Source organism: Scyliorhinus torazame, chromosome 10 (genome assembly GCF_047496885.1).
Source record: "Scyliorhinus torazame isolate Kashiwa2021f chromosome 10, sScyTor2.1, whole genome shotgun sequence".
In the NCBI taxonomy this organism is placed as follows: Eukaryota; Metazoa; Chordata; class Chondrichthyes; order Carcharhiniformes; family Scyliorhinidae; genus Scyliorhinus; species Scyliorhinus torazame.
The window spans coordinates 201,806,321-201,819,262 of NC_092716.1; the positions used below are offsets into that span (position 1 = coordinate 201,806,321).

At 43.4% G+C, this 12,942-nt stretch overlaps 1 protein-coding gene across 4 annotated transcripts in view; it reads right to left on the reverse strand.

The window, feature by feature from the left end:
- Window positions 1-12,942, reverse strand: part of wt1a (WT1 transcription factor a) — a 103,680-nt gene that overhangs the window by 56,432 nt on the left and 34,306 nt on the right. The window lies entirely within an intron of this gene.

The window sequence follows — 12,942 nt, forward strand, 5'->3', positions numbered from 1 at the left end:
TTCTCTTTTGTATGAGATGTTAAATCAAGGCCCCATTCACCCTCTCAGGTGGATGTAAAAGATACCATAACACCATTTCAAAAAAGATGAGCACAAGGTTCTCTCTGGTGCCCTGGCTAACATTTGTCCCTCAACCAACATCAATGAACAGATTATTTGGTCTATGTCACAATGCCCTTTTGTGGAACCTTGCTATGCACAAATTAGCTGTCGCATTTCCTACAAGGCTGATTAAACATCAAATATGTGCATCAGTGGCGGTAAAGTGCATTGGGATGTCCTGCACTCATAAAAGGAGCAATGTCAATGCACGTCTTTCTTTTATCCTTCAATTTTTGGAGAGCACCTTTTTCTTTACCATTTCTTTGTGCACCTATGCCATTTGTGATGGTCATATGTGCACCATTATTTAGCAGAATGAATCGGTGAACAAGAAGAGAGGGTCTGCTTTAATACAAAAGCTCCTTCAGCATTTATTTCTTGTTTGATGTGTTCTCTAAGATGCCGGAGTTGGGAGGTGAGGTTGGGGGGAGGGGGGGGGGGCGGGGGTTGAGGAGTGGTTGGAAGGTGGATAGGTGGATGTTGGGAGGGGGCCTGCAGTGGAAGGCTACCAGGTAAGGCCTTGATGCAGCATTAAATCCTGCCTCCACAATGCGTTAGATTTCCTCTGGGTGCTGTGTAAAGAACAGGTTAAGAATGCAAAACACAGAGAGGAAACTCTTGGGACCACGAATGTTCCAAAAACGGGAAGCTCAGTACTTGCACCACAATTCAGTCCTCTTTCAGCATTGCAGATTTAACAATCTTTTCTATTGGCGAAGATGCATAATTCACATTGGATTAACCTATCACACCTAAAGAATCACAGCAGTGATCAAACCTGCTGAAAAGCAACTGCTTTACATTGTATAGAAAATTGACTGCAGGCAGCTTGAAAGTCGTAGGAACTGCAAATTTTAACAGTAAGTAGCATTTTTATTTTACGGAGAAGGAAAATCTGACATATGAAAACAGCTGTTTTCTAGCCAGCAGTTTGCAATCATTGTATAGGCTCAGGCATTTCTCATTTATGCAGTAACATTCACAGACATGCAGCTTGCATCACCCTCTAAATCTACTGCTGTCAAAATCATTCCAGGCTCTGCATCATGCATTAAAATTGAACGTGAGTTATAATCAGCTATTGATTCTAATCCCCAAGGATTTTTAAATATGAATTAAATGATGGGCTGTCACAGAGCTTCATCCGTCAATTTATGCATGTAATATAATCTGTCTGAACTAATTTTCTTTCTTTGAAAGCAGTAACCTTACCATGACTTAAGTTTATTGCTCACTCCTTTGACCATTTACATGTGTACAATCAAAGTAAGAGCCTGGGTAGATTCACAAACTAGATCATAGAATCATGCAGCACAAGAGGAGGCCATTCAGCCCATTGGGCCTGTACTGGCCGTTTGAAAGAGCTCTCCAATTAGTCAAATTTTTCCTTGTAGCTCAGCAATTTGTATTGCTTCAAATACCGTTGAACACATGAGACAATCTGGTATATAAAACAACCCCAATTTTTCAGCTCCAAAAATCATGTTTCTGCATATACTCGACTTATAAATTGACCCCCTTTTCAGCCATGACATTAGTGGTCAACCTCAATTTTCCACCCCACAAATGGATTTTTTACTTACCAGTACCTTATAACTGGGTGTAAGGGTTCAAGCAGATGTTATGGTCTGTGTTGCAAAGATGCGCAGGAGTTTAAGACACGCCCCCACAGGGCAAACGCTGCATCGTGAACATCAAAGATGGCAACCACCAAAACCTATGCCAACCCTTCACTTTTATACTCGTATGAGTCACGCACCCATTTTTGGAGAATTTTCCCAGGCTTCAAAGGTACATCGAGATCTAAGGTGTATCTCCAATTTCAGATCATATAACTTGCTGCGCAAAATAAATTCTCCTCATCCACCCCAGATTCCTTTGTCTAATATCTAAGGTCTGTATCCTCTAGTTATTGAATGTAAGCCTATAAGCTTAACCCTCTATTCCTTTCTCCCTCATCTGTGTATTTAGCTTCGCTCCACTTTCTAACCACTCTCTACGTAAAGAGGTTTCTGCTGAATTCCTAATTGGAGTTTTTCTTAACACATGTAATTCCTTTCACACACCTTAATTCCTATTGTCACAATTTCTGGCTACTCTTTTGCATCAACATTTACCACTGTAAATTGCAATGTCAACATTCCCCGCCAATTTAGCCATGTCAATATTGATGATGAAGGCTTTGGCCAAAGTTATGGAATTCCCTCTTGGCATTTTGTTGCTGCCTTGCATGTAATAAAAAAACTTGATAGTCACTGAGGACTACCACATGCAATATATTTATTATTTGTTTCATATATGCAATCAATGTACTGATAAGCAATTGTATCCAGTGTTTAATTGTATAAATGCAAGTTGTTGATGTAACAACAATACACAACTCAACCATATATCATTTCTCAATGGTCTCATCAGCACATTTCATAGTGACACAACATTACATCAAGACTATTATAAGACAACTCATACTGACAGATATCTGAATTATCGATCTTTCCATCAAATCTCCACCCTCCAGTTGTTTTCCAACTCTTATTAAAAGGGCCTACTTTTTCCGTGATAAGAAAATCTACAATATTAAGTCCACACTTCAATTCTATGGATTCCCTTCCCACAATATTAACACATGCCCACCAATTACATGCTCTATAACTACTTCCACTAAGACATGAGTCAACCTCTGTACATCAGTTCCACCTCGCACAGATCACAATGTATACTCAAGTCGTCAGATCTAGAAGTCCAACACACAGCATCTAAAATACTTAACTCCAAATTCCATACTCACAAAGACAAGAAACCATCTTACAATAAACAGGAATTTACAGCATACCATACAATTGTGGACTTGTCTACATTGGATAAACAGGTCACATTCTACATACTAGATTGAAAGAGCATCAAGTCTCCTTCAAATATAGTGAATTGGACAAGTGAATTATTGTCAAATACGCTCAACTTAATAACAAGCACATCCAAAAGCCCAATTCTAAACTGATCACATCCATCACACACTGGCATACAAGACATGTGGAGATCTACCAACACCGCACTGTTCCCCCCAAGACCAAAGGCTCTTCATTCGTGACATAGAACATAGAACAGCACAGCACAGTACAGGCCCTTCGGCCCACAATGTTGTGCCAACCATTTATCCTAATCTAAGATCAACCTAACCTACACCCCTTCAATTTACTGCTGTCCATGTGCCTGACCAAGCGTAGCTTAAATGTCCCTAATGACCACTCTGGGGAAAGGTCTCTGGCTATCCACTCTATCCATGTCTCATCACCTTGTACACCTCTATCAAGTCACCTCTCTTCCTTCTTCGCTGCAGTGAGAAAAGCCCTAGCTCCTTCAAACTTTCTTCATAAGACATGCCTCCAGTCCAGGCAGCATCCTGGTAAATCTCCTCTGTATCGTCTCCAAAGCATCCACGTCCTTCCTATAATGAGGCGACCAGAACTGGCCGCAATATTCCAAGTGTGGTCTAACCAGGGTTTTATAAAGCTGCAGCAAAACCTCGTGGCTCTTAAACTCAATCCCCCTGTTAATGACAGCCAACACACCATACGCCTTCTTAACAACCGTATCAACATGGGTGGCAACTTTGAGGGATCTATGTACGTGGACCCCAAGATCCCTCTGTTCCTCCACACTTCCAAGGATCCTGCCTTTAACACTGTATTCAGCATTCAAATTCGACCTTGCAAAATGAATCACTTCACATTTATCTAGGTTGAACTCCATCTGACACGTCTCAGCCCAGCCCATGGTCACCCTGACTCAAGAAACACATTACCATCCATTCTACACAGTCGACCAATCAGCAGCAAGAATATTGACATGAACTGACCTATTACAGGCACAATAGTCTGTCAAATCAGAAGATCCCGCCCATACTCCACTATATACAACTATCTCTTTGACCTGTTTCAGTCACTCCTTCAGGTAATGGCCAAAGTGTGTGGCCTGAAATGTTGAAGCCTACCAGTTATGTCAAGGAATTATTTTAAGGTAATAACTGCCCTCTTCAGAACAAAATTTTACATGGTGTAACTGTAAATTTCTTCCTCAATTCTATTTGAATGTCTTAATCTCCCATCTGCTCTCTTGACAAAGAGAATCAAGTGGTCTTCAACATGAATTTCCAAAGGAATAAGTGTCAATACTGAACATGAGAGGTGGGGGTTGATGAACTATCTGCAGGTTCAGATCATTGCTACAGCTTGTTGGCTGCCCTCCTGCACTGTCTCTGTTAAAGGTACAGGTCTCAGTCTGCCAGCTTTCCAACGGAAAGGTTTTTAACACAAACTATGATGTGCAAATAGTACCTACGTGAACACAACAACATAGTGTGGTGCAGTAAAGTGAGCTAAATGATTATGTATATACTCAGTCTCCTTTGTACAAAGACCTAATACCAGTGGTGTATGAATTGCTATTGATATGGTAGCGTAACCATCCCCCAACAAAAGTCCCACAGTGGTTAGCACTGCTGCCTCACAGCTCCAGGGTCCCAGGTTCAATTTCGGCCTTGGGTGACTGTCTGTGTGGAGTTTACACTTTCTCCCTGTGTCTACGTGGGTTTCCTCCGGGTGCTCCAGTTTCCTCCCGCAGTCCAAAGATGTGCAGGTTAGGTGGATTGGCTATGCTAAATTGCGCCTTAATGTCCAAATGTTAGGTGGGGTTGCTGGGTTACGGGGATGGGCTTAAATAGAGTGCTCTTTCCAAGGGCCGGTGCAGACCCATTGGGTCGAATGGCCTCCTTCTGCATTGTAAATTCTATGATGATTCTATGATATTCTTTGAAGTCCAAGAAATGATCCAGGCTAGTTTGAACAAGCTTGGGAAACAGATACAGACAAACGTGATTCAAACATTTCATCAATACAGTGTTTTGTGTTCATGCAGGCTTTAAGGTTTAAGGTGCGAGGGGCTATAGGTTTAAGGTGCGAGGGGCAAGGTTTAAGGTGATGTATGAGGCAAATGTTTTACACAGAGGGTAGTGGGTGGCTGGAACTCGCTGCCGCAGGAGGTGGTGGAAGCAGGGACAATAGTGACATTTAAGGGGCATTTTGACAAATACATGGGAATAGAGGGATACGGACCCCGGAAGTGTAGAAGATTTTAGTTTAGACGGGCAGCATGGTCGGCGCAGGCTTGGAGGGCCGAAGGGCCTGTTCCTGTGCTGTACTTTTCTTTGTTCTTTGTTCAGGCAGATAGTCAAATTAGGTCATGACCTTTGCTATTGTCATGAATGGAATTACAGACTTGAAAAGCCACCAATTGAAACCCAAGTAAGTAGCAGTTCTGCAAAACTGAATGCTATCTGTGCACCTACTAAAAAGAACAACAAGGCCACAGGTTCACCAGTAGAGTCCTGAGTTGATGCAGATATGTCAGGATTAGTCTCAGATAAAGATTGTCTAATTCAAAGGGAGGCCATCCATCCACACACAACTGTTGCTCCTCACCTAAATCCATAACATGCATGTCAATATAAGTTGCACCTCCCAGGGCAGCCTAAGCATCTGAAGCTTTGCCCCAGCACCAATTTATCTGCTCAATGATGGCCGTGTTGCCTACTGGAGTATCAGCGATGCACAGCTATGTTATTAGCCATGGTTATTTCATATTGGCCATCGGGTCAATTTTATGAATTAACTCTTATGGCAGTATTCATTTCCCACCTCTGTATTTCTGGTGGGTCAGGCTCTCCACAGGGAGTGCAAATGTCACAAAATTTACTCTCACCTCTGAGTGGCAGCTGTCCATCCATTCTTTTCCTTCAAAGAGCGATGTCACATTTTATGACATCAGAGCCTAAGCAGCATGTGGACTCCCAAATAGTGTGGATAAGCATTCATTCTTTTCAGGCTGCAGAGGAAGGGTTGCGGTGAGGTGTGGTCACCAACTATTTATAGCTTATTGAGTGTATAGGGTTTCCACGTAAGTAGATCATAGCATTCCGAGTAATCTTACACATATTCTCCTAACAGCCAAGAATCTTAAGTAAGCTATGACTTAATAAAGGTATAGTCCAAAACAAGGGCAGCACGGTAGCAGTGTGGATAGCACAAATGCTTCACAGCTCCAGGGTCCCAGGTTCGATTCCGGCTTGGGTCACTGTCTGTGTGGAGTCTGCACATCCTCCCCGTGTGTGCGTGGGTTTCCTCCGGGTGCTCCGGTTTCCTCCCACAGTCCAAAGATATGCGGGTTAGGTGGATTGGCCATGATAAATTGCCCTTAGTGTCCAAAATTGCCCTTAGTGTTGGGTGGGATTACTGGGTTATGGGGATAGGGTGGAGGTGTGGACCTTGGGTAGGGTGTTCTTTCCAAGAGCCGGTGCAGACTTGATGGGCCGAATGGCCTCCTTCTGCACTGTAAATTCTATGATTCTATGAAAACTGTGAGGGGTTTGACAGAGTAAATAAAGAAAAACCAATACCACTGGCAGGAAGATTGGCGACTAAAGGACACAAAAATTAAAATGATTGGCAAAAAAGACAAGGGGCAGAATTTTCCGCTCCCTCCAGTGACAGGAATCATGGCAGGCGGAGGCAATTAATTTGGCGTGATTGAAAATGTCAGTTTTCACCAACCGAAAATGAGTTTGGAATTTTTTTCCCCCGATGTTGATGGCTTAAAGGCAGGTTGGGTTTCCTGGTGAACAATGTTGGGAACCCCATTTGCAATCATCAGCATCTCATGTGTTCTAACTAAAAGGTCACCTCGCCATAATTAAGTTTGTCCTCCAAATTAAGATCCCTACCAGTGAGAAGTCAGAATGTTCAGTTTTATGACTTTATATAAGTGGTGTACATCTGGCGAGCTTCACCTCTTCCACAACTTTGGGATGTTGCTTTTTCCTTCTTGGAGACCTCACATAACTTCACTCAAGTGCTGGGAGCAAATGCTGCTCCAAGAATGACAAGGAAAGCTGGCAAAGGCTGCAGGGGGTGTAGGTAGGGTGGTTACAGAGTGGGACTAGACAGATGACTGAGATAATGGGAGGGGGCAAGGTCAGGGTAGGCATGGGGATGGCAATGGGCATTGGATATAAGGAGAGAGAAGGAGGTGGATCATGATAGGGTCCAGGGTAATGGGTGACAGAGCGAAAGGAATGGTGATATTGGGTGAATATAGGGTGATAGAGGCAGTTTGTGAGCGATGGGAAAGATAGACGATGGTGGATTGAGTTTGAAAGGTAACACATACCATTTTTCCAATCTGACCTTGACCACACAGTTAATCAGTCAGTGTGATCCCTTGAAGTGAGAGGATGGTCTTTTTGGGTGGGTGGATTTCAAGGTCAGCACAAGTGACCAACTAAAGGGACACCCTAATAATTATGTGGCAACTGGATGTCAGCCACACTCAGTTGTGTTCTCCTTTCTATGGAGAAGTCCACATTGCAGCAGGGTTGTTCCTGACACATGGGTCTCATAACATCGGGATGCTAGCAAGATGCAGAGCTGCCATTCATTTTGTGCCATTGGTTTAGAGTGGAGCCCTATATTGGCCATTGGCTTCAGTCAGAGGCAGGGATGAAGGGAGGGAGTGGAATATCTCCAAGGGACACAGCTGGTGGATGGCAGCCAACTCGTGACTCCAAACTTATAATAAGGGCTCATTCGGTTAGCGTTTCTATGCTGCCAAGGAAATGGTCTCTATAGAGTCTAGAGAGTAGTAGAGACAAGCAGAATAATGTCATATGGAGGCTTCTTGCACATGGCTCTCATCACCCTGCTCACAGCGCAATGTCTCCATATGCAGACATATATGCAAGGCAGGAACAACCATTTCTGGTCCTCTAGGATGTCATTTACCTGGAAGGTTGGGGTGCGGATACCATGTCTAGATGGCAGTCAGGCGAAGGGCTTAGCCCTGGAATGCTGGCTTTGAGAAGGTGGTAAACCTTTAAGGGGCATGCTCATTAAATGTATCAGTTCAATTTGTTCATACATCCAGATGAGGAGAAGGGAGGCCATCACTGGTTGGTACAGGGCCAGGAGGAGCAAGGGCTAGAGCAACAAGTGGTAGCAAGACCTCTAGAAGGTCTGATGAACATGAACCACTGCAAAAGCGCACAATGGCCCAACGATGGATGTATCGCCAGCAATGCTCGTGTAGAGATGTGCGAAAAGCAATGCCTGAGGCGCCCTCGTATCTCCGAGGATGTGGTTGCTCATGCCTTGCCACCTTAAATCCCTCATACAAAAACAAAATACTGCAGATGCTGGAAATCTGAAATAAAAACAGAAAACACCAGAAGCTCTCAGCAAGTGGGGCAGCATTTGCAGACAGAGAAACAGAGTTATCGGGCTGAATTTCCCCCAAAAATGGTAGTGTCAGGTTCTGACTGAAAACCAGCGTGTTTCGTCCCAGAGAAACAGCCAGATTTTCTCTCCAGATCTTCTGTCACTTTGTCCCCAAAAAATCAGGGAGCGTGTGTTTTGCACCATCACTCGAGCGGGGCGGGTCCTCAAATCTACAGAGATAGGAAAAGGGCACTGTGAACTCAAAGTGAAAGAAAAGGCACCCCCCCCCCCCCTCCAAAACCACACTACTGTTGACAGTTGACATTGGGACTTCAGTGCCCACCCCACCACCATCCCCACATAGTGGGAACCCGCCAGGGTTCCCTGGAGGCCCACTCCTAGCCCCGCCCTCCGGTAGTGGAGAGGTTGGCATCCAGGAGATACACTGGACTCTGCACCCCCGGTGTGGTCATCCAGACTGCTGGAGAGCAGTAGTGATTCCTGCCAGCGTGATGGGTATCATTTGACACCGCCGGAAGATATGGCGTTAATGCATCCAAATTGATGGTAATCAGGTTCACAACCTCACTGGGCGTGAACCTGATTACATCACCAGCAGGGGGCAGGGAAGATTTTAGCTGGCATTTTCCGGCCGTTGGGATTCTCTTTTCCCAATGGCAGCGTACCCCTGCCTGCAGGTTTCCCAGCGGCGTGTGGTGGTGTCAATGGGAAATCCCGTTGACAAGTGGTAGGAAGAGAGAATCTCGCCGCCAGTGGTATGCACACCACCGAGAAACACACAGTTCTGGAACAGAAAATCCCGCCCCACATCCTGAGATCTCCCCGGCACAAATCCCGTTATGGCCCTCTCGCAAGAGTATCAGCCATAATGGGAACTGCGCTCTTGGTGAACGGGCCCAGGAACTCTCCCCCCACAATCTTTGCGGCAGACATGCCAAGTGTTTCCAGCACGTTTTGTTTTTTATTACTTTTGATCGCCATCCTCTGATTACCAATCTTTCTGCCACTGTAAACAGCTTCTCCTTATTTACTCTATTAAAACCCCTCAGGATTGTAAACAGCTTTATCAATTCAGCCTTAACTTTCTCCGCTCAAGGAGAATAATTCTAGCTTCTGTCGTCCTTGGTCGCTGTGCATTCGCTTCCTGGGATAATCTTTTTTGAATGCAGTCAGTCATTTTAAAATGTATGACCTTGGGTTATGCCAAAGCAATGGCAATATTTATTCCCCATCTCAATTTCCCTGAGAAGGTGATGGTGCTACTGTTCCTTCTCGGTCCGTTCACCGTAGGCGCATATCCCATTGTGGCCGCCAACTCTCACAAGAGGGCCATAACAGGATTTGTGCTGGGGAGACCTCAGAATGATCTCTTCCCCGCCCCCACCCCCTCCCCCCAACCGCCACTGGAGAAGTAATCATATTCACACCCAGAAAGGGAGTGAACCTGATTATCATCAATTGGTATGCTTGTTTCACTGCCTCCTGGGCTGCCCACTCCACCTGGCTCTTCCGGCACCAGAAGTGACCGTTGCTTTCTATTAATTCCCTAATGCATAACATTGTGCCAGTTTCTCATTTGTAGCTCAGACGGTAACACCCTTGCCAGGCAAGCAGAAGGTTATGGGTTCAAGCCCCACTCTAGAAACTTCAGCATGTAACCTTAGCTGACACTCCAGTGCCATACTGAAAGGTATGTTCTGCCTTTTGGATGAGGTGTTAATCCAAGACCCTGTCTGCCATTGCAAATGGGTGCAAAAGTTCAATGTTTGAAAAAGGGCAGAGCATGAAACTAAAATATAATCTTCAATCACCACTTTCATCAGATTATTTGCTTGTTCCCCTATTGCGGATTAGGACGTTCCTGTTTACAAACTGGCTGCTATGTTTCCTACATCACAATGGTGACTACACTTCAAAAAAAACTTCATTTTCTGTAATGGCTTATTTTTAAATGTCTGATCCATTCAGGTGCATCTTTCCGACTGTACATTTTTTGTGGTGATCTTTGGTCTTGTATGTTATATTGCCCGCTGAAATTCAAAGAAAGCAGGGCAAATTTTACAATCACACATTCTTGCCAGGAACCCAGGGCATTGGCAGGTGTGCTTCACAATTTAAATCCATACAATTTCCCCTAATATATTTTTCTATGCTGGGAGCACATTTATGAAAATTCAGCTCTGTGATGTAAATCTAGCTTTTCATATGGCAATTTACTTGGGTCACACCAGATTACACGTTTAAAACTGGATACCTTGTTCTATCTACACAATTGCCAAACCGACAAAAGTACATCCAAGAGTAGCAGTATTAATGAGTAATATTTCCTGCAAAAACCCTTCTGATTTGTTTTCAAATTAATTAGTAGGATGTGGGTATCGCTGGAAAGAGCAGCATTTATTGTCCATCACTGTAGAGCTGAGTGGCTTGCTAAGCCTATTCAACCATGTCAGAGGGCATTAAAAGTCGCTATCAGTCTGAAGTCACATTTATGTCTGACCAAGTAAGGATGGCAGATTTCTTTAGCTGAAGGGCATTCGTGAACCAGATGGTTTTTTTTGACAACCTGTTCCATTCATGGTCACCATTCAGCCCCTAAATCTTGACGCTTGCTGAATAATTCTTTAAGTAACATCAGATTACCTTTATGTTAACAACAGAATATTAGTTGGAATTTGCTGGAGCCTGCCCAGTTAGTTAGACATTTTCCTGCATCCTTCAGCCAATATTTGTTTGGCCTAGAAGCATGATCTCATACTGGTGCAGTGATGGCAAGAGAGTTTCTGCAACCCTGGTGAACGGTGATAACAGAATATCTGCTTAACCAATTAAATGAATGGAAGGACTGTGAAACATCGCGATTTTTAAATGCTCATTCATGTGTTCAAATCCTTCCTTGTCCTAATTCTCTGATATCCTCCACCTCTAGAACGCTCCAACACAGTTTAACAGTTTTAATCAATATAATTTAACATAACCTAGGCTGAAGGTGAATCGTTGAGGGAATGCTGCATTGACAGAGATACTATAAATCAATTGCGATGTTAAACTGAGACCTGCCTCCCTGTACCTGTGGCATATGTGAGTGTAAGAGATATTAAAAAAGGAGCAGGAAGTTCACCTGGTGTCGAGGCCAATTCAACCACTTAAAGTTTGTCATGCCTTTCTATACGTGAAATGGCTGCTATATCACATTCTATGAAGCTGTGCAATGTAACTCATTGTAAAAGAAACAGTTTGGGACATTCATGAGAGAATTAATGAGGCAAAGCCTTTCATTATCACTCCCAAATTAGCACACAAAGAATAAATAGGTTGCTGTATTAACATGGAGAGAAAAGGAACTTCAAATGAACAATTTAATCAGTGCATTGCTGAAGGAAATTAAACCTCTCTATCTATGAAAAGGTACTTCAGATTATAAAGCTGCTGTATTAAATTCTGAGTGACATAAAAATTCCGAAATGATCTGATTTTGAATAGTGAGAAAAATAACTTGCATTTATATAGTGACGTTCATGACCTCTGAATGTTCCAAAGTGCTTCATAGCCAACAAGGTACACATGAAGTGCAATCATTGTTGTACGTAGGAAATGGGACAGGCAATTTGCACACGAGTTCCCAAACACCAGCGTACTATTTTTTAGGTGGTGTATGAGGGGCATGTAATCGGCCTAGAAAACCAGGACAAATTCTCTGCTCGTCAAAATACTGCAATGGGATGTTTTAAAATCCTGAGGACAATGAGGATCTTGGTATAACATCGCATCTGAAAGACGGCACCTCCAATACTGCAGCCTCCCCTCAGCTTAGATTTTGCTCACATGTCTCTGGAGTGACATTTGAACCCACAATTCAGAAAGAGAAAGTGCTATTGATACCGTAGTAATAGTGTAGATAAGCAGAACTAATTCAAATGACCTTCCTGAACCCTATGAATGTTTGTTAGTCAGCATACTTATGTTGCAATGACTAATCTTCCTGGTGCGGCTATAAGTCCACCAACAGGAGTCCATTGTCTACTCGTCAACCCAGGATGATCTCCTCCAGATGGATTAAAATGCAAAACTTGTTGACATCTGGTGGACATGCTCCTGCACTCTGCAGAAAGGGAATTGCATTTTTCCTGTGGGTCTGCCAAATACGATAGGATACATTGCTCATAAAATGCAATTACAGTCATTCTGCTTTTGAAACACTTTCCCTCTAGGTTGGGAGATTGCCTTCAGCAATGTTTCTCTGATTAACACGCCAAAGAAAACTTTTAATAAACACATCATCACTCCTTCAGATAAAATGTCCCTGGTAATGAGGGTTGGTGGCGGTGCACTGTATATTTTAACCATCAGTTTGAGAAGCCAACCAAATACCTTGGCTTCACTTCGCGGTGATGAGGATATGTCTAGAACTAATTTTCCACTGGATCCTCATTATTGGCCTGAATAAACTGTGGAATTATATTTGCCGCAGTTTGCTCAGTTTACTTTCAACTTTACTGTCAAAATGTAACTCGCAAAAGATTAAATTCTTTAATTGGGGGAGGGGAGGGGAAGT